Source organism: Dermochelys coriacea, chromosome 1, assembly GCF_009764565.3.
Source record: "Dermochelys coriacea isolate rDerCor1 chromosome 1, rDerCor1.pri.v4, whole genome shotgun sequence".
In the NCBI taxonomy this organism is placed as follows: Eukaryota; Metazoa; Chordata; order Testudines; family Dermochelyidae; genus Dermochelys; species Dermochelys coriacea.
In genome coordinates, this window is record NC_050068.2 from 134,837,725 (window position 1) to 134,865,664 (window position 27,940).

General features: G+C 40.8%; 1 long non-coding RNA gene across 1 annotated transcript; it reads left to right on the forward strand.

Moving 5' to 3' along the window:
- Positions 1 to 5,499: 5,499 nt before the first annotated feature.
- Positions 5,500 to 27,940, forward strand: LOC122457788. Its single transcript, XR_006277465.1, has 3 exons — positions 5,500 to 5,605; positions 24,337 to 24,454; positions 24,922 to 27,940. It is a non-coding gene; the product is annotated as an uncharacterized LOC122457788 (long non-coding RNA).

The following is a 27,940-nucleotide window of genomic DNA, read 5'->3' on the forward strand; positions in this document are numbered from 1 at the left end:
ATCCGGTCTTTACTTCCTACAATATTTCTAGCAACATGAGGTTTTTGGCATTATAGCAATTCACATTTACAGAGTATATTATTGTAAAATACTATAGATTAACACTATGGCAGCTAAAGGCTACACTGGGTAAAAGGAAGAAATCTCTCTAGCAAGTGCCTTTCACTATACTGGAGCCAAACAGAAATCAGACTTACTGTATAGAAAGGAGATATCTTCTATATGAAAATAGGCAGACAGTGGATTTCTGGAATTCTGTGTCTTAGGCTGATGGGTATATACTAATTTTCTGTTATTTTCTGTAGCAGCAGAATAGAATAACATTTTCCATTGGAACCTTGACACTTTTATAGGGACACATGGGGAGGCAGCGGAATTGCATTTTGTCCTGTGCACCTCGTAGTTCAGGCTGCACTTGAAGGAATTTAGTGACAATGTAGCGGGAAAACCCGTGGGGAGTACACCGTTTTGAAAGCAAGCAAACAAATTTTAAATTATAATCTATTTCTCTACATTACCTCCCACAATCTATTACCTTTTATCCTCTTATTTCATCTGCATCATTCTCTGAAAGCACCAGTATTAGTTAACATATCCAAGCATAATCTTGCCTCTGCGTCATGTAATAGACTACTAAAATCATTTGCAAAACATGGAATCCCATCAACTAGTACATTGCCAGATGATAAACTGCACTACGTAGGCTGACATCATAGTGTGCTTCACGTCTCATTTTCTAAGTTGGGTCAGGACCTAAGGGATAATTACTCTCCTACTTGCCTGCCTTATCTAGTAATATCAAATACGTTATAAGGTTCAGGATGGCATGGTGTGTCTGAAATCTCAGATATCCAGCTGCAGCTGGCATTTGTCAGGGAGCAGTTACTAGAATTGTACATTCCTTGCAAAGCTCTCTTAGCCATATAAGGATTATTTTTATCTGCCAATGGCACCCTTATAAATACTAGGATTTTTGCATTCCTGCAGAATGCAACAGATCACCTGGATTGCTGTGCTTATCAGAAATTTGTGTTCTGAAAAAAACAACCACCACATTTATCAATACACATGGCATGTTTGCTTCATCAAGCAAGAACCTGATTCAACATGAAGAGCTGATATTAAGGCTACATGAAATGTTCCTAGTTTTTAATGTGTGAATCAGAAGGTTCATTCACTTCAGAAAGAACAAAAAAGGAGGTATGAAAGTATAAAATATTATGTTAATATGATTCAGGTAGCATGCACAAACTGCTTCATATTCAAATTCAGATAAGAGAAATCTATATTTGGGGTAAGGCAGAGGAGTATTTCAGTTATACAGGTAACCTCTGCAAGCAGTTGACTAAGTCCATGATTTTCAAAAATGGGTCTCTGCTGTTACATATTTACCTAAGTAATATTTAGTCACCTGAATAAGCTGTCCGATTTTCAGAAGTACTGGGCACCCACTGAAGTCCATGGGAACTACTGAATGCTTAGGATTTTTTTAAAAAATCAGGCTATATTTCTCCCTAGTGACTAAAAATGTCCACTGGTTTATACTGTAGGCCAAATCCCACCTATTTTATTCATGCCAGCAGTGGGACTACTTGCATGAATAAGATAAGAGGGTTGGACCTGTCTTTAACTGTGTTCACAGTTTGACACCAGTTTATTAATATGAAATCATTGTGGGGTTTTCAATGCAGACTGCAGATATGTCCTTTGTTCAAACCAGCCTATTTATTTTAAAGAACCTAGAGATAAAACTGACTCTGAAAGACAGGTTTTTGAAGCTGTAGTCCAAAGAGCAAGAATAAATTCCCTGCTTCAGTAAAACAGGTTCCTGCACTGTCTGGTGTTAAGAAACTTTTAATCCATTTTATTTTCAGATTTTTAAAAAAGATAAATGATTGTGTTATTCCACAACCTTGTCATCTAATATTATGTATTGTATGTCCTGCATAAAGCTGGTCAGGAATGTTCTGTTTGAAAATATTGATTTTGCTGAAAAGTTTTGGAACTTAGACCCAAATCTGAATACTCTGTTTTTTTAACTGACCCTAAATGTATTATGTTGAATCATATAAAAAAATTAAACTGCATTTCCTATGGCAGATTGTCTTATGGGAGCTGTAGTTCCAGCCAACATTCTCCTCATCTACAGGTTCCCTGAAGGATTACATCTCCCCTAAGTCAATACTTTGATTTCCATCTGATTTAGCTGCTGGTGCATCATGAGTCACATGATTCTGGATGCATTATGGGAGATATAGTCTTGCCTGGGAGCCTGGCCCATAGATGAGAATGGGTGCTGGAACTACAACTACCATAGGGCAGTATGTCATAGGCAAATGTAAATTAATGTTGAAATGAAATGTTCATCTGCTGCTGACTTACCAGTTTTTAAAACTAAGCATTTTAGGTAATTGGGAGTGCTGAAATACTTTGTGTTGATCAATAATGTTGTAAGAAAATGTTTCAATATTTCCAAAATGATTTTTTTTAAAATTCTGTTCAATGGAAAATTTTAAAATTTCAATTTTTTGTCCCAGTTTAATGAAAACAAGTGTTCAAATGTCAGCATTTCCCACAGGCCAGAAATTCCAAATTTCACTTGCCTCTACTCCTGCATAATATTTTTTGTATTGTATTGAAGTATACTCTATAGTGTAACTGCAGTTGTGCTTGGACACTCATGTGTATATCTCATGCAGGCTTCCCTGTGAGCAACATGATGATTAAGTAAGTATACAAGGACAATAACATCTATGGAGGACTATTATTTACTGACACCAAAAAGAGTTTTTTTATGAGCTAAGGCTAATGTATCTTGACTCCCAAGTACATTAATCCTAATTGTATATACAATCCACATAGTTATAACAAAATATCTTTGTATAGCACACTTAATCTTTATTCCAAAGCCTGTTGCTAGGACTAGAAAGGCTACATTTAGTGCCATTGTGCTCCCCAATTCTGCAGCTGGAGAAACAATTCTGAAAAATTACTCCCTGACCTATGGCCAGCCCTAGGTTTTCTCAATTCCCATGAAATATAAAGCTTGTGAGGCTCCAATCCAGCTTTCTCTTCACCTGTGGTCAGACAACCACCCCACCTTTGTATACAAGACCTCCTAGCAGCCACCTTCCTGTAACCCCTCCACCCAACTTCACTCATTTGCAAGGCTCTGTGACCTGGAAGAGAGAGGAGGAACTACATATGAAGCTTCTGTTTGTTTCGCCATGCACCATTATGTTTGGATCCAGTGGGTAGTTTACAGGACTGAGAGTCAGGAGACCTGGGTTCTATTCCTAGCTCTACCACTGACCTCTTGCATGACCTTGGGCAAATCACTTCACCTCTTCGGTACCTCATTTTCCCCTCCTACTCTTTGTCTGTCTAGTCTATTTAAACTGTAAGTGCTTCAGGGTAGGAACTGTCTCTTCCTAGATTTGTACACTGCCTATCACAAAGAGACTGTAACCTCAGCTGGACCTTCTAGGCACTACTCTAAAGCAAAGCACACAGACACAGGATATTTTTTATTTATGTATTTAGTATTTGTGTGTTTGTTGGAGGATAAATACTTTTTTAAAATGTTTTTATTTATTTGCATGACTTGTCTGTAAGGAGGCGGGAGTTGCTGTGAGGGAGGAGTGGATTTCCTTCAAAACCAAAACCAAAAGAGATATATGATGAGCTATGACTGGAATACAATTAACGTCACAATGTCTCAAATCAATTGCCAGACAGCCAATGGATTTTTTTAAAGGACTATTGACTGTTCAGCAGGGCAATAGTGCACAACTTAGGTCATATATATTTGTCTCAAGCAAGGATTTAATTAAGACAAAGATTTGCAGGTAACCCGGGTGGTGGAGAAAAAATAGGAACTGGCACCTGGGAAGACAATATTACATTGTCATTCAAGAAAATGACATACGGAGTGACATGCAAGAATTGCCACAAGTCTCTACTGCCCTTGGGCCTCTTTCTTCACCTATGAATTCCAACATGTGACCTGTACATGTTTCTAGTTGAAAGAGGTAATCACAACAAAAACAGAAGAATGTATGTGCGTGGTGCTTTATTGTGCAAGGAAGTGGAAAACAAGAATGTGCCAGCCAATTTAGACTGTGGCAATCCAAAGTACGTTTGTGGAACAGACAGGTGAAGAGAAAATGCTTTTCACACATATTAAGGAATATATTGTAATATTACCTCGTAACAGTAAGAAGATTCCTCTGAAGCAGCATATTATTCTCTGAGGCCTGTGTCACAGACAATAGAGTTTAACTTCATCTGAAAGATGTCTCCTTTTTTCTAATTTAACCTAATAAACACAACACTCAAACCCATAAACACTTTATGCTGGCAATAAACTGTACAAAACATGGGAAAATCACAGCACAAAAGTAATAAATGAAACGCAGTACAAAGTAAGTAACATACTGAATGCAGCTGGAGAAATTAAAGACAGGTCAAAGGATCAGGGAAAATCCTTCTGACCTGCACATAGAACATTACTCACTTAGAAGAGCTGTAGTAGTTTCAGGATCTGGAACCAACAGAAGTCTGGTACTTTCAGAAGAAAATGGGCATTAGAATCACTAGAGATTATTTGAAAAACATTTATTGAACAGTTGTTTTGAAAAGATTGCTAAGGGTGTGTTGTAACCTCCAAGTTGCCTGGGTATTGGAAATCCCTGAGGAAACTTGTTACTTTTGTATGTTTATGGTAAGGACAGGGGTTTCTGGGGAAAACTGGTTAATTGCTATGGACTACACAGGTGATCCCAACTTTCATTATTGTTAGTATTAGAATAACACCTAAAAGCCCCAATTCAGCTTGATGCCCCATTGTGCCCTGTACAGACACACAGTAAAAACAGACCCTGTCTCAAAGTACTTACAATATGAACAGACAAAACAGACACAGAGGTGCAAGGGAAGGACCATAATGAGGGACCCAAAAAAAGTTCTGAGGAAGGAAGGTGTAGGATTCTTTTTTTTTTTTGAGATGCGTCAAGTTCAATTTCAGAACTCTACATTAGTGATGTCCTAAATTACAGTAACAAATAATGAAGTAACACTAGGTTTATAGGTTTACAGAACTAATGGAGGTGAAAATGAATGACATATCTTATTATTATTGACTGTCAGCTGTGTACTCAGCTTTGTATAAAAGACACACTGGTAATGAGGTATGTTTGACAGCCATGGGAGCGTTAGGCCCATGCAGCTGAAGAGGACTCTATTCGTTAAGGGGCCATTCACCACACATACTAAACCCAATCTCCTCTAACCGGTTTCAGAGTAGCAGCCGTGTTAGTCTGTATTCGCAAAAAGAAAAGGAGTACTTGTGGCACCTTAGAGACTAACAAATTTATTAGAGCATAAGCTTTCGTGAGCTACAGCTCACTTCATCCGATGAAGTGAGCTGTAGCTCACGAAAGCTTATGCTCTAATAAATTTGTTAGTCTCTAAGGTGCCACAAGTACTCCTTTTCTTTCTCCTCTAACCGTTATCCTCAATTCCCCATCCTGGGACTTGTCTTAGGTTGTGCAGGCACTAAATCCCTATCCTGCAAACTCTACTCATGTAAGTAAAGACTGTTCAGGTGAGTAAATTTTCCTGAGTTCTTCTGCTCCCCACTTATGGTGCACTTTGGTTCTACCTGTTGGATTTCATGGGAGGCAGTGCCCAGATTCTCAGACAGTTGAGAAGGGGATCACCACAGTTTTGGGACATGGGATCATAGCCAGGCAGGAATTGGCTTGGTAGAGGTGGGAAACCCAGTGATTTGTAACAAGAAAGGTAGCTAGGGCTCTGTAAGAGAGAACGCCAGAAAACCAAGTGCTGGCTCTGACTGAGAGGTAAATCCTATCCCTGGTTAGGAATTGAATCTTCTGAATGATTTTAAAAAAAACAAACAAAAAACCAAACCCATCCAGTGAAGTTTAGAAAATGACAGTTGCTCCCCTTTTGCAATCTAATCATGTAAGGCTCTGGTTAACTGACCAGAATAAAACACTGGCAATGCTTCGATACATCATTTAGGAGATACAAAGTTCTGACCTGAGTCCAGACACTTACAAAGAATGGTGAGTCTGCAAATTCCAGTTAGTTGTTCTTGGTCGTTCTGGTTATTCTTAGTCACCCATCCTAATTAGTTACTGAAATAAAGCTCCCTTATTTTAAATGTTATTGTCTAAATGAAACTTCAGGCTCCGCGCTTCAGTGCTGATTAGTAATGATACTAATGTCAGCAGTTGACTACATGCTGGGTGACTGCACAAGCCAGGCATTTAGCTATCGTTAGGTATCGTTTTGATTTGTTTGATGTTTGATAAAATGTTTCAGATCATTATTCAAATGAAGGACAACAGACCTGTTGTAAAACCAGGTATATTTTGAAATATGGGATTCTGCAAGTCCTAAAAGTAGATTAATTACTTTTGGGGGTAAGGGAGTGGGAAAGGACACAGAAATTGTGAGTTGGATATGTTTTTTAAAGCACCTGCTTTTAATATGTTTCTGCAAAGTTAACACACAATTTTTTGCATAATGGTTCTATGGAGCAATTGGGAATAGAGGCAGTTAGGTGGAAGGATAAACAAAAATAGATCTCCAACTAGTTTGAGCTCAGTTGCATGCAAAGTCTCTGAACAAATTTTGAAAGAGAAAGTAGTTAAGGACATAGAAGTAAATGATAATTGGGATAAAACACAACATGGTTTTACAAAAGATAGATCATGGCAGACCAACCTGATTTCCTTATTTGAGAAAATAACTTTTTTTTTTTTTTTAGACAAAGGAAATGCAGTAGAACTAATCGCCTAGATTTCAGTAAGACATTTGCTGCAGTTCCACATGGGAAATTATTAGTTCAATTTGAGAAGATGGGGATTAATATTAGAACTGAGAGGTGGATAAGGAAACAGCTAAAGAGAAGACTACAATGGGTCACATTGAAAGGTGATCTGTCAGGCTGGAGGGAGGTTACTAATGGAGTTCCTCAGGGATCAATCTTGGGACCAATTGTATTTAACATGTTTTTTGATGACCTTGGCATAAAAAGTGGGAGTGTGCTAATAAAATCTGTGGATGACACAAAGTTGGGAGGTATTGCCAATACAGAGGAGGACCAGAATATCATACAACAAGCTCTGGCTGACCTTGAAAACTGGAGTAATAGAAATGGGATGAAATTTAATAGTGCAAAGTGCAAGGTCATGCAGTTAGGGACTAACAACAAGAAGTTTTGCTATAAACTGGGAATTTATCAGTTGGAAGTGACAGAGAAGGAGAAAGACTTGGGTGTATTGGTTGATCAAAGGATGACTGTGAGCTGCCAATGGGATGCAACTGTGAAAAAGGCTAATGCAGTCCTAGGATGCATGAAGTAAGGTATTTCCAGTCGAGACAGGGAAGTGTTATTACCACTATATAGGACACTAGTGAGACCTCATCTGGAATACAGTATCCAATTATGGTCTCCCAGGTTTAAGAAAGATTATTCAAACTGGAACAGGTGCAGAAAAGGGCTACTAGGATGATTCGAGGAATGAAAAACCTACCTTATGAGAGGAGACTCAAAGAGCTTGGCTTGTTTACCCTAGTCAAAAGAAGGCTGAGGGGAGATATGATTGCTCTTTATAAATACCTCAGAGGGATAAATACCAGGGAGGGAGAGGAGTTATTTAAGTTAAGCACCAATGTAGACACAAGAACAAATGGATATAAACTGGCCATCAACAAGTTTAGGCTTGAAATTAGACAAAGGTTTCTGACCATCAGAGGAGTGAAGTTCTGGAACAGACTTCCAAGGGGGAGCAGTGGGGGCAAAAAACCTAACTGGCTTTAAGACTGAGCTTGATAAAAATTAAGGAGGGGATACTATGATGAGATTGCTTACATGGGCGACTGCTAGCAGCAAATATCTCCAACGGCCTGTGTTGGGACACTAGATGGGGAGGGCTCTGAGTTATTACAGAGAATTCATTCCTAAGTGTCTGGTTGGTGGGTCTTGCCTACATGCTCAGGGTCTAACTGATTGCCCTATTTGGGATCAGGAAGGAATTTTTCCCTAGGTCAGATTGTCAGAGATCCTGTTTGTTGGGTTTTTTTTCCTCTTCCTCTGCAGCATGGACTGTGGGTCACTTGCAGGTTTAAACTAGTGTAAATGTTGGATTCTCTTTAACTTGAAGTATTTAAATCATGATTTGAGGAAGTCAGTAGCCCAGCCAGAGGTTAGGGATCAGGAGGTCGGACAACATGATGGTCCCTTCTGGCTTTAAAATCTATGAGTCTAAAATTGCTTTGTGGATCTAGTTCTGTGTGAAAAGTTTATTATAAAAAATTTCAGCCACTTGTACCATGGAGTGGTGCAAAACTGAATATAGGAAAACTCATAACACTGCTTGTCTTTTATGCTTCTGCCAATTATAAAATTTAAATCCAATGATAAAGATGAAGTGAATTTTCTAAATTTCAGGCTATGTCTATACTACACAGCTTCTAGCAACATGGCTGTGTCGCCACAACCGTGCCACTAAAAGTTGTGCAGTGTAGCCGCTGTTTGTCAGTTCTCCTGCTGACAAAAATCTTCCACCCCCAACGAGCAGCGTTTGCATTGTTAGCAGGAGAGCGCTCCTGCTGACAACACACTGTTCACACTGTCACTTGTTGTGGCAAAACGTTTGTCTTTTGGGAGGGAGGGGAGTATTAACACCTCTGAAAGACGAAAGTTTTGTCATTCAATTGCCAGTGTAGACATAGCCAGAGTCTACAAAACAACTAGGTAACGGCCCTGCTGGGGGCCATTACACAAGCATCCATTGTTCTTGCCAAGAAAGTGGTATAGTGAGTCCAAACTTTTGAACTGTGACCAGAGTTATCATTCCTAAGTCTGGTTGGTTGTGTTTTGTTTTTGTTTTGCAAGAGGCAGGAATAGAAGACAGAAAAAAGGAAATTAATTTTCCTTTGGTTGTGTGGGGGGAAATGGTGCTAATTGAATGAACTTCCCTTAGGAAAAATATCATGATTTATAATGTATTGATCCTTATTCCACCTTTGCTTCCCCATCACAATAGCTATTGATAGTGAAAACTTCAATTAGCTCCCTGCTGTATGACATGGATTATATGCTACTTAGAAAGCAAGAGGAAGAGGCCTTTGAAACTAGGACAGTGAGATATAACACCAGCTAGAATCAAAGGAAAACATTTCTGTGTATATTCTACCAGTTGTATTCAGCAAACATGAGCCAGATCTGAGCAGCAGGAATGGACTAATCAATTATTGTTACAAATTAATAATATATTGGGTTTGCACTCCAATTTCAAATGCCAATCACAATCTGGCAGGTTAAAAGTCACCCATTTGCCTTTCATTTCTTGAAGACAGTTTCTACCCTTTCAAGTATTTTTCTTCTTTTTTAAAAACCAAAAGAGCTATCTTCTGGCTCAAAAAGTGGTTTGTGGTTTCTGGTTCACCTTATCTGTTCACTGAACAAATGGGCTCTGCTGCAGAGCAATCACAACCCTGAGCATTTAACTCCCATCTTTAGAGAAGCAAAAAGGTACTCCACATAAATGAAAGAGGGCAGAGCTTAGACAGTAATCAAGGCACGTACTTTCTCTGAAAGAGTCTCCTGGAGGGGTGGCAATCTGGAGACACTGACTATGTTCTGAAACTCTTTTCAAGAACTATCTTGAACAAATCTTTCTGTTTAAAAACAAAAAGAAGTAAAACTGTTGGCTGAAAACTACTCATGGTTATTGTGAACAATTATTGTCACTAAATCTGGCCATCCACACTGCATACCATTGTCTAGCACAACTGTGTTGCCTGAAACATTTTTCTTCCTGGATTATTGAAAATAAATTGAAAACCATGATCATTTTCTTATGTTTTTTCCACACTATTAAAACAAATGCCCTCCATGCCTCTTTGCTCCTCTATGTGGCCTATGTGCTCCGTGGGTCACAACATGGGTCACAACCTCTGGGCATGACTACGGCCCCCTCCTCTACCGTTGCAGGACTGGAGAATAGACAGAACCTTGGTTCTGACCCTTTCTCTGCAACGTACCAGTCAGCACACCTGAGCCTGTGCAGTGTGGGTACCAATAGCAGATCAAGAGGGGAGTTGGGGAGAGAACAGTGTCTCCAAAAGTCACCGTTCTCTCCCTGGATGGCTGCTGGGGCAGTGCAGCTATGTACTTTATTGTGGGCACATTGTAAATTGATGATCTAAGCTTTAGTTTGGCTTCTTAATCTGAAAAGGTCCACGTTGATTTATCACTACTTTCAAACTATATGCGCTCTCTCCCCTGGTACCAATGGTGGGAAATATTTAGGGCTGGTCAAAAAAAAAAAAAAAAAAAGCGTTGACCAAAAAACCTTCTAATAAAAATATGGGATTCATAAAAAGTAAAGTTTTTGCAAAAGCAAAAATTTGTTTTCCAAAAAATATTCTAAATTATTTTTTTAAATGGAAATTCGTAAAAAATTTCAAAATTCCCACTTTCACGTTGCTTTGTCTACTGCAGAAAGGAAAGGTTAAAAGTGATGGAAAGCACTCTGACTTTTTTACATCTTTCCTCTAGAAAAGTGTGGAAAAGTAGGAAGTGAGAAGGGGAAAAATACTGAATATTTGATTTTTTTTTTTAAACACAATTTAATTTTCCATCACTCCCACCCTCCTCCCACCAAAGAAAACAGGAAATGAAATGAAAATTGTTTTCTTTCAAAACAGTTTCGGTAAAAAAATCCCAAATATTAACCAGTTCTAGAAATCTTAAAGAAAAAAGCATAATATGATGAAGGCTTGTGCTTGAACTCTGCAAAATCATGGTTGAATATAGTATAGACATGGCCTGAGTGTCACCTGGACCATGAAATATGTAAAAAGGAAAGAGTGAAAAAATGGGATTTCTGATACCCCATTCCCATATAAACCCCCTGCAGAGAAATGTCAGAAAAAATAGCTTTACAAAAATGCTGAGTGGAAACTGCTCTACCAGTTAAAACCACTGTCAACTTCACTTAAAATGTCTGTATCCTCATTACTTTCAAATATAGTGTACGTGCCCTGATTGCTGTCTAGGCTCTGCCCTCTTTCATATATGTGGAGTACCTTTTTGCTTCTCTAAAGATGGGAGTTAAATGCTCAGGGCTGTGATTGTTCTGCAGCAGAGTCCATTTGTTCAGTGAACAGATAAGGTGCACCAGAAACCACAAACCACTTTTTGAGCCACAAGATAGCTCTTTTGGTTTTTAAAAAAGAAGAAAAATACTTTAAAGGGTAGAAATTGTCTTCAAGATATGAAAGGCAAATGGGTGAGTTTTAACCTGCCAGATTGTGATTGGCATTTGAAATTGGAGTGCAAACCCAATATGTTATTAATTTGTAACAATAATTGATTAGTCCATTTGACTACAGTGAAGACATGTTGCTTTTTAAAAAGGATGTGGTGAAGGTAAGAAAAATACACCAGAAAGAAGAGACATTTTATCCTCCCATACCCTGCCTTATTGCTCTCATTAACTGTTCTGTTTAGTTGGCTGAAAGGTGTTAGAGAGGCTAAATGTAAGAGATCTCTCACATTTGTTGTTCTACTTTAAATTTCAGATTACATGAAGGCTAAATAAGTTTGGATGAGATAAAATCAGAGGCAAGCCATAGGTTAAGGATTATGAGACTATTAAATTATCCATGGGAGGGTGTAATCCCCAGTGAAACCCTGTGGAGAAGATTTCTAGTTCACCTACAGTGTGTGATCATACTAAATCGGTCAGGGTTGTCAACCTTTATTTACCTCAAGCAGCTCTGTAAGCTCTCTAAGCATTTTATTTTCTGTGGTTAGGCACAAGAACACAATGTTCTTTGGTGAATACAAAGGCAAATCATAGCAATAGACAGAACAAACTGTATTGACAACTTAATAAAAACTAATGCAGGAAGTCCTGCTTTTATTTTAGTGCAAGTTTTATGATTATAGAGTCAAACTAACTTTATGCTGATGTGGATATGAAACAAAACCACATTATCTATTCCTGTACTGTGCAGAAATTAAAAATAACTGGCTGTTCAGCTTTACTTTCTATGCAGCATCTTTATTATTAAAGTCATGCACTTTACCAGTCACTGATAACCTGTACTTAAGCAAATATAAGGAGTACTTGTGGCACCTTAGAGACTAACAAATTTATTAGAGCATAAGCTTTCGTGAGCTACAGCTCACTTCATCGGATGCATTTGGTGGAAAAAACAGAGGAGATCCTCTGTTTTTTCCACCAAATGCATCCGATGAAGTGAGCTGTAGCTCACGAAAGCTTATGCTCTAATAAATTTGTTAGTCTCTAAGGTGCCACAAGTACTCCTTTTCTTTTTGCGAATACAGACTAACACGGCTGCTACTCTGAAACCTGTCATTAAGCAAATATGTGACTCACAGCTCAAAATAGCATTGAAGATGAAAACACTTAATATATTGCCTTTCAAACCAAAATATTGAACATGAAAAATGGAGGGTTGGATCAGGATACCTAAATATTATAGGCTCAATTCTTAGCCCCTGAACCAGATGTTTTGCCATGCTCATACAAAGCTGCCCTAAAAGGACAGCCCAAGGATTCCCCAACCAGAGGGAAATGCCCAGGTGGCATAGAGTTGGCATATCTGGCTCTGTGCCACAGGCTTTTCATCTCCTCCAAGTAGGACATGAGGAGGAGGAGGAGGGGAAATGTAGAGAGATGCCATGTTGGTGGTAGGGAGATTCAGAATGGCTCATGCAGCTCTCTGCTTGATCCTCAGCAGGCACAGTGGGACTGCTGCCATCAGTGCAATTTAGGGCAGCCCTCGGGTCCCTGGTTAGCCAATGATCAGGGAAGTATAAAGGTGGCTTAGAGCTCTCCTCAGCTGTATTGGGTGTAAATTTAGTGCAATTGAGGATTGAGCCCTAGAACTTAAATTAAAGACCTTAAATCTCAGGAAAAAAATGCTGTGCTATAAAAACCTATTAAGAAACATGCTATAATGTACAAACAAAATAAAGTCCAAACCAGAAATATATACACTCAGTGCTTTAAAAAGGCCAGTTTCACAAAGCTAAAAACAATTCTGAGTCAAATCAGCAAGATGATTTTAATCAGAAAAATGTGAATTGGAAATTATTTCAGAACCTTTAACTTGATGATTAAAAAGCCACAATCCCTAAAATTGAGGAGGAAGGCCATATTGGTTAAAAAAAACAAGCTGGTTTAAAGGGGAAGTGAATTCAGCTATACAAATTTTTAAAATAATATGTAACAAATTAAAGAAAGGGGAAGTTGATAGTAATGGATATAAATCAGAAGCTAGGAATAGTAGAAAATTGATAAGGGAAGTAAAGGGACACAAGGCGAAATCTATGGCCAGCAGAGTTAATGACAATACGAGGATTTTTAAGTATATTAGGTACAAAAGGAATTCTGACAATGGTATTGGTCCATTACCAGATGGAAATGGTAGAATTACCAATAATAATGCAGAAAAAACAGAAGTGTTCAATAACTATTTCTGTTCTGTATTTGGGAAAATAAAAGATGATGTAATCTCATCACATGATGGGTAGGATGACAACATTCTTTCCAGTCCACTAATATCCCAGGAGGATGTGGAACAATTTACTAAAGGTCATGGGGGACTGACAAATTGTAAATTAAGATTGGCTGCTTTTCTAAAAGATATGCTCTGGGAATTATCTGGGGGGGAAGTTCTATGGCCTGTGTTATGCAGAAGATCAGACAACATGATCATAATGGTCCCTTCTGGCCTTGGCCTCTATGAAAGTATGAGCAGCTGTTCTTTCAATATCTTACAAAAATCATTTTAGAAAATTATTTTGATGGATAAAGTGAGAGAAATGATCAGTCCTGGAAGACATTTTATTTTCTTATCACTTTATATTGCTTAATTTATCAGGTTTCTCTAAAAGTAAAAGTAAACTTCAGTTTAAACAATGGAGAAGCAGGGCTTCAGTTTCCATTAGAAAGATCCCAGTCCTGCAAAGATCTATGTACTTGCTTAATTTGAGTTCAGTGGGATTATTCATATGCTTCAATTTAAGCACATGTATACATTTTTGCAGGTTAAGGGTTTAAATCATTTATACTACTTACAATAATGCAATCTCAAGGGGCAGGGTGGAGCAACCACCTTTCTAGTTCCTTTTCTTCCACTAATCACCTTAGTAAAGTCTACAAAAGCAGAGGGGGAGGAGGGTGGGTAGTGGAATACACATAGAGATCACATATCTTGAAGAACTTGTTACTGTATGTGATGGGGCGGACTGGCCCCACACTGGGACTGAGAGGGTTAACCCTTCCCTGCTGGCAGAGGAAGCCACACCCCTGAGGCTCTGCTGGGCATGCTCCAACAGGGAGTCATGTATAAAAACCTGCAGAGCTGCTCAGTCAGGGCTGGTGGCTGAGGAAGGAGGACGTCCAAAGGAGGCTCTAGTCCAGGAGCAGTGGCGACTTGTACAGGAGGGAGCCAAGGGGACAGGAAGTGGGACTAGAGACTGGCAGCTGTGGGAACCCCTGGGAGTGCCAGGGGCTGAGGAACCTGAAGACCCTGATGCCACAGGGACTGCTACATTTGGAGAACTGGTAGGAAGTGACCCAGGGAAGGGCGTGGCATTTCCCACCACTCTGAGGGAAGCGTGTTGCAGTAGGATTCCCCGCTGACCCGGGGAGGATCACACCATCAATGACAGGGCCCTGGGTTGGAGCCCAGTGAAGGTGGGTGGGCCCAGGCTCCCCTACCAGGGGTCTCTAACCCCCCCCATCCTTTTTTGTGATGACATAGTTCACCGACCCCTCTTTTACCTCAAAGGAGATAGATGAACTCTGGCTGCTGGGCTTCACTATCCTATGAGGGGAAAGGGCTTAGAGGGACTCTGGCCCTCGGGTCAGACCGCTTTAGGAACGCACTATCGAGACTCCAGCTGCTATGTTGGATCATACTAAAGAAATTCTGTATTAAAATCACAAATGAGTTTGATTCCCCATAGTTTAAATTCCAGGATATTACTAATTAAGAGGTCTCTTGGTTTTTGGTACCATTTCTCTCCCTCTCTGTGTGAAATTTGCAAGCTGCTAATTGTGTTAGTACATTCTAAGATAGAGTCTATTCTCAAAGCAATTCTTTGTAACAACAACTACTCACACAGACAGAGACTCGAAGCAATACTCTGTAACAACAGGTTTCAGAGTAGCAGCCGTGTTAGTCTGTATTTGCAAAAAGAAAAGGAGTACTTGTGGCACCTTAGAGACTAACAAATTTATTAGAGCATAAGCTTTCGTGAGCTACAGCTCACTTCATCGGATGCATTTGGTGGAAAAAACAGAGGAGAGATTTATATACACACACACAGAGAACATGAAACAATGGGTTTATCATACACACTGTAAGGAGAGTGATCACTTAAGATAAGCCATCACCAACAGCAGGGGGGGGAAGGAGGAAAACCTTTCATGGTGACAAGCAGGTAGGCTAATTCCAGCAGTTAACAAGAATATCAGAGGAACGGTGGGGTGGGAGGGAGAAATACCATGGGGAAATAGTTTTACTTTGTGTAATGACTCATCCATTCCCAGTCTCTATTCAAGCCTAAGTTAATTGTATCCAGTTTGCAAATTAATTCCAATTCAGCAGTCTCTCGTTGGAGTCTGTTTTTGAAGCTTTTTTGTTGAAGTATAGCCACTCTTAGGTCTGTGATCGAGTGACCAGAGAGATTGAAGTGTTCTCCAACTGGTTTTTGAATGTTATAATTCTTGACGTCTGATTTGTGTCCATTCATTCTTTTACGTAGAGACTGTCCAGTTTGGCCAATGTACATGGCAGAGGGGCATTGCTGGCACATGATGGCATATATCACATTGGTAGATGCGCAGGTGAACGAGCCTCTGATAGTGTGGCTGATGTGATTAGGCCCTATGATGGTGTCCCCTGAATAGATATGTGGACAGAGTTGGCAACGGGCTTTGTTGCAAGGATAGGTTCCTGGGTTAGTGGTTCTGTTGTGTGGTGTGTGGTTGCTGGTGAGTATTTGCTTCAGATTGGGGGGCTGTCTGTAAGCAAGGACTGGTCTATCTCCCAAGATCTGAGAGAGCGATGGCTCGTCCTTCAGGATAGGTGTAGATCCTTGATGATGCGTTGGAGAGGTTTTAGTTGGGGGCTGAAGGTGATGGCTAGTGGCGTTCTGTTGTTTTCTTTGTTGGGCCTGTCCTGTAGTAGGTGACTTCTGGGTACTCTTCTGGCTCTGTCAATCTGTTTCTTCACTTCAGCAGGTGGGTATTGTAGTTGTAGGAATGCATGATAGAGATCTTGTAGGTGTTTGTCTCTGTCTGAGGGGTTGGAGCAAATGCGGTTATATCGTAGCGCTTGGCTGTAGACAATGGATCGAGTGGTATGATCTGGATGAAAGCTAGAGGCATGTAGGTAGGAATAGCGGACAGTTGGTTTCCGATACAGGGTGGTGTTTATGTGACCATCGCTTATTAGCACCGTAGTGTCCAGGAAGTGGATCTCTTGTGTGGACTGGTCCAGGCTGAGGTTGATGGTGGGATGGAAATTGTTGAAATCATGGTGGAATTCCTCAAGAGCTTCTTTTCCATGGGTCCAGATGATGAAGATGTCATCAATGTAGCGCAAGTAGATGGAATTAGCCTACCTGCTTGTCACCATGAAAGGTTTTCCTCCTTCCCCCCCCTGCTGTTGGTGATGGCTTATCTTAAGTGATCACTCTCCTTACAGTGTGTATGATAAACCCATTGTTTCATGTTCTCTGTGTGTGTGTATATAAATCTCTCCTCTGTTTTTTCCACCAAATGCATCCGATGAAGTGAGCTGTAGCTCACGAAAGCTTATGCTCTAATAAATTTGTTAGTCTCTAAGGTGCCACAAGTACTCCTTTTCTTTCTGTAACAACAGAAACAGCACCCAGAGACTCCCCGCCCTTTTGTTGTATTCATCTCGCTTTGTTAACAATTGTGATTAAAATAGAGATAGAGCATGTATGTGGATGGATGCTTGGTGTGGATAATAACTGAATGATCAGGGACGTGCCAGCCTAAGAATCCAGTGTCCATCAGCTGAAAAAGGCGTCAAGTGGAAATAACCAGAGGATCCCCAGAGGGCAGACTGGAATCCACCCAACAGCCTCAAGGATGGGAGAACCAAAGAACAAGATAACATCTGGCAGCACGGAGCCGTCAGGAATGTGCCATCTGCTGATTGATTCAGCAACAGCATGATGAAGCAATTCCCACAGAGTGGCATAGGAATTTATTCCTATAAAAATGGGCTTTAGAAAGTGAGAACTTTGGGGTCTGATTCTGCAAACCAACTTTCAGGATCATCAGATGTGCATCTGACAAGGCCCTGCTCCCTCCTCATGTCCAGATCACCTGGCCAGGGGCTTGGCATGAGCAACTCTAAGGCTGGTAACTATAACAACCTTGCAGAACCTGTGTGTGTGTGGGTGTGTGTGTGTGTGTGAATAAATGAGATTGAATGGAATGTTATAGCTATAACTAACTGCTTACTATGATTCTTTCTGTAGTCACAATAAATGTGGCCTTTTTCCTTTTTCCCCCTTTAATAAGATCCTGCTGGTTTTTATTTTATTGGTATAACAGCTAGGCCATGCTATCCCACCGGGGAAGAGAGTTTCGGGAGACTCTGGCTATTGGGCCACGCTGCTTTAGGAGTGCACTATAGGGACTCTGTCTGCTAGGCTGCGATATCCCACCCAGGGAAGAAGATTTAGAGGAACTCTGGCCATTGGGCCATACAGCCCTGACTACCGGGGAGGTGGTAGAACCGGTGTAGAAGCCGGGAGGCGGGGTTAACTCCCCTTCCCCCGCCCAGAATCAAAGGGGTTGACAAGGTACAAAACCCACCACACTGTACAAGGTAAGTAACCAGAATTTCTTCTTCAAGTGATGGTCCAGTCAAGGTGACTCACAAGCAGTACCCATTAAGGAGGAGGGTGCAAGGAGTCCTGCTGGACCACAGACTGCAAGACTTCTGTGCAGAAGGCTGCAGCTGCAGAAAAAGCTTGAACAAGGGGTAATGACTACATTCTATTGATCTCCAGGAGGGGAACACCCTGAAAAAAAGTCACTGTGGTAACCTGGGCTTTGGCCAAGTGGGTTCTGACAGCCTGAGGAGGAGGTTTCATCATCAACTCGTAGCAAAGAAGGATGCAACCAGAGATCCATTCAGAAAATCTCTGTCAGGAAATAGCTTCCCCTTTCATACATTCAGCAAAGGAGATGAATAGTCTAGGAGAATCCCTCAAGAATTTTGTCCTCTATAGGTTGAATGCCTTTGCTGGATGAACATCCAGAGGATAGAGTTTCCTGTCTTCTCCAGTGGTTTTGGGTAGAAAACAGATAGGTGTATGGCCTGATTTAAATGGAATTCAGATGGAACCTTTAGAATGAATTTAGGGTGTAACTTCAAAGAGACCTTATCATAATGGAATCCATGTGGGGAGGGTCCACAGTGAGAGCCAAAGCAGACCCTTATGGTGAATGTGATTGCAGTCAGATGGACAGAGCCATGGAGTGTTGACAATATGAGACTGAGGTGAAGGTACCAGGAGAGGTTTCAGTACCAGAGGAAAGGTTCTGTCAAGGCCTTCTGAAAACCTCAAAGTTATAGGATAGAGATCTCTGAGTCCTCTGGAAGTATCCAACAATATTGGCACCAGATTGAAAATCTCTTCCATTTTGCAGCATAACATTTTCTCATAGATACTTTCCTGCTATTATTAAGGATGGACTGTACCACCTCTGAGTGTAACCTCTCTAATTATCCATTCACATACCTGCCTGTTAGATGGATTTATGTTTGGGGTGGTCTTGCTCTTGTCTTGAGTCAACAGGTTTGGAAATAGCTCAAAGCACATGCACGGCCATGAACCCATCTGGAGGATGCTGGTGATCCAAAACTGACTCGGCCATCAGGATGCCACTAGGATTACCAATGCTTTCTCCATGTGAAAATAGGTGTTCTTTAAATCAAGAGCTGCGAACCTTTGTTCAGAGAGGGGATTATAGAGACCAGATGATAATTCTGAATCTTGAACAGCAGATGACAATATTCATTTGTCTGAGTTCCAGAAGGGGTCTCCACCCTCCGTTCTTTTGGGGAATGAAGAAATATTTTGGAAAAAAACCCTTTCCGCTGTGCTGTGGAGGAACCCTAAAGCTCCTATCTGCAGTAGGGATTCTACTGCTTTTCCGAGTGTCCTCTTATGAGATGGGTCCATGAAGAGGGACACGGACGGGGGCTTTGTTGAAGGGATTGACAAATTCTATTGTATAGCTGCTGGTAATGGCTCTGTAGGACCCACTGTCTGAAGTGATATCATGCCACACCAGAAAGAAACAGGCCAAGTGGCTACTGAAAGGAGTGTGGGTGTCAGGTGATAGGAGGGCTGGTTTGTGGCTCTTGGGGGTTCTATCAAAATGATTTCTTGGTGGGAAGCTGGGGCTGGGGATTAAATGACAGAGGGATGTTCTGTCTGCTATGCTACTCTCTGGCTCTTCCTAGGTGGTCCGGAGGCCTTTTGGTGTTTAAAGGGCTAAGCAGCAGGACATTGCTTATATAGTGGTAGTTGGGAGTAGTTGCTGGAGAGTTTATATTGAGGAACAGATGGTTGTGTGAGAGTCCTTATGGGTTTGCAATGACTCATCCCTTCTGCCACCGAAGGGGTTGTCCTCTAAGGGAACATCATCCACAGTGGCTTGTATTTCCTTTGGAAACCAAAGGATTTGGGCCCTCAAGCTTGTTTAATGACAAGAGAAATCAATATGGAATGAGAAGCCAGTCCACTGCATCTACTGAGTTAGATTGACCCTCCTCCAAGCTTATCTTACCATCAGCGATGGCCCGGAATGGTGTCTAAGCTCTTAGGGTAGTGTGTTGGTGAACTCAGAAAACTTATTATAATTAACAAAATCATATTTAGGTATCAAAGTCTGATAACTCACAATGTGGAACTGTAGGCTAGTCACGATGAAACTCTTTTTTCAGAAGAGGTCTAATCATTTGGTATCCTTGTTGCAGGGAGTAGACCTTGGTTGATGCAGTTTATGTTCAGTTATGGCTTGTGCCAATAGAGTTTGTGGTGGGGTATGAAAAGAAGTATTCCACTTCCCTTAAATTGTACAAGTATTTTTCTCCGTTCCTTTCATAGTGGGGTTGCAATTGCCTGTGATATGCCAGACCATGTTGGCTGGCTCTAATATGTCCTTATTGACTGAAAGTGCCACCTTGCTAGGGCCTGCACTGTGGAGGATATCTAGCAGGTTGTGAGTGATATCCTGAACTTCCTACAGAGGATTCTGGAATGCATTCACAAATATCCTCGGGAGGTCTTGGAATTGCTTATAGCCATCAGGTGTGACTGCTTCATCAGGAGATGAAGATGAAAACACTGCTGGGGCAAGTCGGTCCATTGTTCAGGGTGCTCTTTCTCCTAATAGTGCTCCTGAGTGGTCTGAGGTTGTTCCCTGTGGGGTGACTTCTATCTGAACTCCTGCTCTGATTCTCTGTAATCCGGAGGTCTCAGATACAGATCCCAGGATCCCCAATAGGGCCAGTATGTGGGATCATATGGGTAAGGAGGCGGTACCCATGAGGAAGAGTACCGCTGGTCCTGAGCCAGGTAGGGCATCCTATGGCAGTAGGAGGGTACCCAAGAGACTCTGTAACCTCTTTCAGGACTAATCTTGCATAATCTTGTACAGTTGGTGGAGACGCTTCTGACCTGTATTCACACCTCACACACTACTACGATGATGTTTATACAAAATATGTCTTGTAAGATATTTGAAAACTAATAGCACACTGATAATTAATACCATTGTAAAATGCATGTGTTAACCTTATAGGTGAAGTTATGAATTCCCTCTGTATGATGTTGCTAGAACAAGTTTAAGGCAAAGACTGCCTAGCTTTGATGAAGGTGATAAACATGTCTGTCCTAGACAAAGAAATGTGGGTTTACCTCAATATACGTATTAGCCATAAACAAAGGTATCATGGGGGGTTTTTGTCTTGAATTTGAGAGATGGAGAATTAACATGGCTCCTGCACCCCAGAGAGACATAGGAGACTGAATTTCGAGGAGGCCTTCCTGACTCTGACAACAAAGACAATTCTATGGAAATATAAAGGACAGAGAGACGCCTTTAAAATAAGGGAAACCAGCACCTCGTACTTGCATAGAAGGTCCTGACAGAGACAGTCAGTAATGCTGGACAAAGAATAATTGGTGAAAGAAACCATCTTAAACAAAGACTGCATCTTGCTAGATTAAGTGTTTAGAATTTTAGATGTGCGTTTTCACTTTTATTTTCCTGTAACCATCTTTACCTTTATTTCTTTTACTCAGCTTCACTTAACTTATGTCCTGTTCTTAATAAACTTGTTTTATTTTAATCTAAACCAACCTAGTGCTGTTTGAATTGGGTTAATTCCAGTTAATGTGGCGAGCTGCTGGGTATTGATTCTTTAAAGGAGCAAGCAAACATTATTATTTCTCTGAGTGGTCCAGGAAAAGGCTTGACATTTCAGGGCAGATGGTTTGGGGGAAATTTGGAGCTGGGGGTGTATTGGAGTCACTTGCCTAGTAGTAACCAAGGCTGGTGGAAACCAGAGTGCAGCTGTAGCATAACTGGCAGACTGCTGGAGCCAGAGTTGCTGAACCAGGGCTGCTTAACATACAGACACTCAATGCATGCTTGCATGCTGGCTGGAAGTGTCCAGACAACCTCTCACTAATCTCAGTGGCACCCCAAAATGTGACACCACTATCTGTCTCGGTCTCAAAATTGCCAGAGGAGGATGCGTTCTCAGGCTGAGCAGCTGGTACCCACTGCTTGTACTGCCTCAGCTGGTCGATGGTACTAGCAAATGGCAGACAGACAATGTGAGTACCTCTGTGGTGGTTACCAGCTCCAAGAATATCAACAACTCTGGGTCAGAATAGAGAGCTAAGTTGTTAAGGACAGCATACCCAGTCCTTGAAGATAGGCAGAGAGAGAGGGGCTGCTGCCTCATGGCAGAGCCAACAGTGCCGATTTAGGTTGTGTAGAAAGGAATCTTCTGAGCTGGGATTCTTGAGGTTGCAGGGTTCAAAGAAAAAAGGAATGATGGATATTGCACTTGGAAGGCATGGGGGCTCCCCAGAGAAATATAAACTAGTGCTGTGGAAGTCACTAACCGGGAAGTCCTGAGGGCACAGCAGCCCATGCAGGACTTGAAACAGGGGGTCTTGGGAACACTAAGCAAACCATGGGGATATCAGGGAGAGAGCCTTCAAACCCCTACTAGCAGTAACCAACCACTAAAAACTATCTACAAAAGTGTACAACTATTTTTGATAGAGTTACTGGCCTAGTGGCTGGAGGACGCAGTAGTCATGATATATGTTGATTTTGGTTGGGATTTTGACAGTCCCACTGACAGTCTCATAAGCAAACTAGGGAAATACAGTCTATCTGAATTTACTATAAGGTGGGTTCACACCTGGTTGAAGGACCATTCTCAGAGTAGTTATCAATGGTTCACTGTCAAACTTGGAGGGCATATTTAGTGAGGTCCTGAGGTAGTCTGTCCTGGGTCTGTACTATTTAAATATTTTCATTAATGACTTGGTTAATGGAGTGCAGAGCTAAGAGTATGCTTGTAAAATCTGCAGATGACCCTAAGCTGGGAGGGGTTACAAGCACTTTGGAGGACAGGAATAGAATTCAAAAGGACCTTGACAAATTGGAGAATTGGTCTGAATTCAGCAAGATGAAACTGAATAAAGACAAGTAAAAGTACTTCACTTAGGAACGAAAAACCAAATTGGGGAATAATTGGTTAGATGGCAGTATTATGAAAAGGACCTGGGGTGATGGTGGATCACAAATTGAGTCCACATTGTGATGCAATTGAGAAAAAAGCTAATATTCTGGGCTGTATTAACTGCAGTGTTGAATGTAAGACATGGGAGGTAATTGTCCCCTTTACTCGGCACTAGTGAGGCCTCAGCTTTTCTGGGTGCCGCACTTTAGGAAAGATGTAGACAAATTGGAGAGAATCCAGCAGACCGCCACGAAAATGAAGTGAATTCATCAATCATAAGGTGTGATTGCAGCTTGTGTAGACATACCCTAGCTAGCTTCAATCTAGCTAGCTCAGGTATTGATAGCAGTGAAGCTGTGGCAGCATGGGCTTCAGTGCAGGCTAGCCACTCGAGTATTACCCGGGGGTTCCGGGTACCTCACCTTTAAGACATATACACTGGTAAAACTGAAGCAAACTTAACGTTTCCAAAAAGAACAGGAGTACTTGTGGCACCTTAGAGACTAACAAATTTATTTGAGCATAAGCTTTCGTGAGCTACAGCTCAACATTTCCAGACACTCAAAAGGCTTTTCTTTTAAAATGACAGAACAGTAGCTTCCCGTTACTGCTGTTTTTAGTTAACCAGTCACTAAGCACCATGAGTGGTGCTAATTAAGTACTTCCTACTAACAGTGGCTGTGGAGCTTGCCTTTACTATCAGTCCAATTGGATTTAATTTTAAAGGGCAATTTAGAAGGGAATTTCCAGAGAGGGGGGAAAAAGGTTCTCACTAGGACCAATAATAGCATCTGTAATTACATCAGTTGCTAAGATAAGAGTAAATTCAATCTTGTGCTTCATATTGCATAGATGAGACAGAAGGAATTTCCCTCTCCATGTACCAGATTGCAAGATTGGGAAGGTACATTAGTGTATATTATGGGCAGGAGTGCACTTTCCACTGAAACATTAAATATTGATTACTAGAAGCAATAGATCAGATAATGTCTATCAGATGAGGCTGAAGTTGGAATGTCACAGGGACATGGCACTTGGGATGACCCGAAAAGAATTATGTCACTTAGAACCATTCAAAACACAGTTCCTTATTCAAGGAGCATCTGCAAAATGAAAGTGGGGTGGAGTGCGACATGTGGCTGCATATTGTACAGAAATAAAGCTTTGAGTCAGGGAGCAGAATGTGCCAGTTACTTCAGAATAATGTAACAATTACAAGCTCATGTCACATGAGGTAACCTGAGAAATATTTTGTCATTTATACATCTTCAAATCTTAGTGATATATTCAAATTAAGAGACAATTACACCAGGTGGGATTGAGGTCTCTCCTCCAATGCAGAAAACTCAGTTCTTAAGAATATAAATACATATTGCTATAAAATTCAGTCAAATTTATTTTGGTGACATTTCTAAAACTTTAATCTTACAGCAAAGAAATTAGGAAAAAAATACCTTCGAATAAGGAACCAACATTTGTCTCGTGTCAAATGAGCCTCTGCCAGAGTCTGGCCACCTTTTTCCCATACAGCTACTTGCTCCACATCTATGTGGAGTAGTTGTCCTTGTTAGTAGAGCTCGTTGCAACATTTTGATGGATGGTTTTCTGTAGAAAATACAATTTTGTCAAAATCAAAACATTTTGTGGGAATGAGATGATTTTAATTAAATTTTCCATGGGAAAAAGTCTACATTCACCATTTTGACTTTCTCATTTCAGTGATGTCAAAACATTTCATTTCTATGTTGATCCCTCTTTATTTTTATAAGATAAAAATTATGTGTGTCAACTTTCTTTCTGGCTTGTTTCATTTTAACTTTTATATTATATGTACTATTACATTAAAAAGCATAATACAGCATTTTAACTTGCCAAATAACATGCTTCTGCCTTATTGAAATGACACATTATTTGATAGTTCTGAATCAAAGTTTGTCCAAATTTTTATTTCACAGGAAATTTCAACTTTTTGTTCCAATTCAGATTTTTTTTTTAATATCTTAATTCTCTGACCAGCTCTAGTTACTAGGTATGGTTATAGGTGTGGCTGCAGAGACCAAAGGTCATTCTCCATTTTGGAAGACAGAGAATCCTTGACTGCAGGGGGCAGAACAGATTGTGGCTGGCTAAAGCTTGCAGAAGACTCACATTGCTGTTTTATGTAACGTTTAAATAAAAATAATTTAGTTGATAAATACCAGCTGAACAGCATGTACACAACCAGCAAGGATGGACAGCCTGAAACCATCACCTGAATTGAGGTTTGGGGACAATGTGGAAAAATCATGGAAACATTTCAAACAAAAGTTCCTGTGGTATATGCCAACAGTGAATGCACATACAGTGAGCAGTGCAGGAAAGTGCCCTTATTGTTAAGTGTAACTGGTGCAGTGTTCCTAGATTAGTTTTCAGCTCACACTCACAGAAAAAAAAATGATTCTGTTAGATTACTAGCATAGCTGGAAGCTTATTGTGTATGTAGAAAGAATGAAAGCTATGAAAGATTCCGTTTCCATCGGAGTATAAATGCCACAAGAAAATATTTTAGGAACTTTCCAGATTAGAAATTCAAAAGCCAGTCTTGCAATTTTGGTTACTTAGAGATTGCCTGATAGACACAGGCTAATGGTGGGCTGTAGACCATAGATTTGTAAACTTGTGTGCTTAAGTCATTGAGGTTTGGTTTTTTGTTTTTGTGCCCTAAGTTGTACATGCAAACCTGGCAATTGCATACGTACTTGTGAATGAACCACTAAGAAACTGCAAAATACATGTTTTGTGCATACAACTTGGTGACCAGTTCTGAAAATTTGGTCTTAAATGTTTGCACTGCTTTTCAACAACCAGATCTTTTCTTCTAAACACTGTTTTCCACAGGCTTTGGCTGGGATTGTCTCCACATTACAACTTTAAAAAAAAAAAAAAAAGTTTGTTTGTTTGTAAATGTGGACTGAAAGGTTAAGGCCCTTGGCAGAGTGATTTGGGAACAAACTATGATGTGTCCCATCTTGAATGTTAGCTCCACTGTATGTTATATACATTCATGCAATGCAATATAACCAGATGGGATGCATCACTGCAATGACAAAGCAGAAACTTAAACAAGGGCCTTAAAAAGGGGGTTGAAGTTTTTATCTTTGAAAATGACGTAAAGTTGAAAGTCTTATTGCGGCTGGTTTATTGCAAATCATCAGAAGCTGAAATGGGGGAAAAAAAAAGTAGAGCTATTACTTCCCTATATAGAGAGTTTGAGGTCATCTATCCCCTTGCAGAATCCAGGGCCTTAGGTAGTGCCGACTCCTTGAAGTTTTAGACACTCACTTAAAAGGACACAGTCAAATTATTTGGGCTTCAGTGATTGTCCATGGACTGGTAGTAGAAAATATGCCTAAAGTGCCAACTCCAAGATCTGTTTTGTTTTGTTGTTATCTCTATTTATTACCTATATATTGGTGTGAGAATGCTAAACTTTTTGCTCCTTTTAAAAATTTTTATGGCTGAGACTTTGTGATAGCTATTGCAGCCAGGTGAAGTTTCTTTGGGGACAATATTATATTAAGTTTATGAATGTTTTATATATCATTGTGGGCCAGGGATTGGGTTACCACAGCTCCTTCAGGAACTAAAAACAGCAAGGGGGATTATTCCAGTCCCTGAAATTGTAAACTGCTCCAGAGACACACCATCCACTGGGTTGGTTTGCATATACTGGTTTAGGGCAATCCCCCAGGAGAGGCAAGAGACACAGAAAAAAATTGGAATAGAAAGGCTGAGTTTAAACAGACTCAGTGTTTTCCTTTTGATTCAGCAAATGGACAGGACCTTTGGACCTAAGAGGGCCCCAAATTTGCTGAAGCATTGGAAGGACTTTGGCCTACCACAGCCCCATAGGACTGACAGATGATTTCTGGTACACTTAGTATGGGTGTGGAACCTTTGATTGTTTTATTGTGTTTTCTCTGTGATGCTTTTCCCCAAGAAAAAACATACTTTGCTTTGTGAAGTTGGTAACCGAGATACACTGTTGTAGGTCTCCCTGCCCTTGAGAAAGAGAAAACTACAGATGCTGGACCCTGGTCAGATATGCTGGGGAAATCACAATGAGGTGCAGAGGGACTGCAAGATTAACCCCTGGTGTGGAAGGAGAGACATGGGTCTCTGCCAAAGGAAGTGACAGCTAAGAAGCTTGAGACTTTAAGTGGATGTTTAAGTGGTCAAAGGTGAAGTTAACTCTGAAACTCTGACAGACTTCTCTGTGCGTAAATCATTGCAGCCCCATTGCACCAATAGATTATTCAGACCTGTTTCAGAGGGTCCCTAATCAAACTCCTATCTCCTGTTCAGCAATACATTGCCTACTCATTGCATCTTCACTTCTCCTCTGTCCTTTGCTATTGTTGTGCCACTTCTTATTTCAAATGCCAAGCACAATCAGTTGTACGGAGCTTGGTACCACTCACTGATACTGTGACCAGGCCCCCTGTAACACATCCTCATTATAATCAGGCCTTTTGTGAGAAGGAACATCTTTAGCAGGAGAGACTGAAGGAGATCTGCATCAGACTATCCCAGGGTCCAGTGGAGCACTCTCCTCCGAGATGGGACACATCTGTTCAAATCCTTTCCCCCCATCAGGCAGAGGGGGGAATTGAACTTGGGGCTCCCACTTTTTGGGTGAGTGTCTAACTACTGTGCTAAAAGTCACAGCCTAGGTAACATCAGTACCTCCTCCTTGTTTTGTGTGGACCCAAGGCCAACACCTAATTCAGTCTCACAAGAAACAGCTTTGGCACCTAAACTGCCTGACTCCAGGAGAGGGACTTCCAGCTGTGGATTGCAAGCACAGATTGGAACCTCCCTACAGCCTAGACTTGGGCACTGAACTGCATGAGAGAAGTGGTGTTTATCATACACCCCTCTCTTTGGCATCTCCCTTTGGCGTAGGCAGCTCCCCATCGAGCATGCTGGCTTCCATGGATCCCATTCTTAGGTGCTTATCTCTCCTCATTCATTGTATAGGGAGCCTAGGCATCTA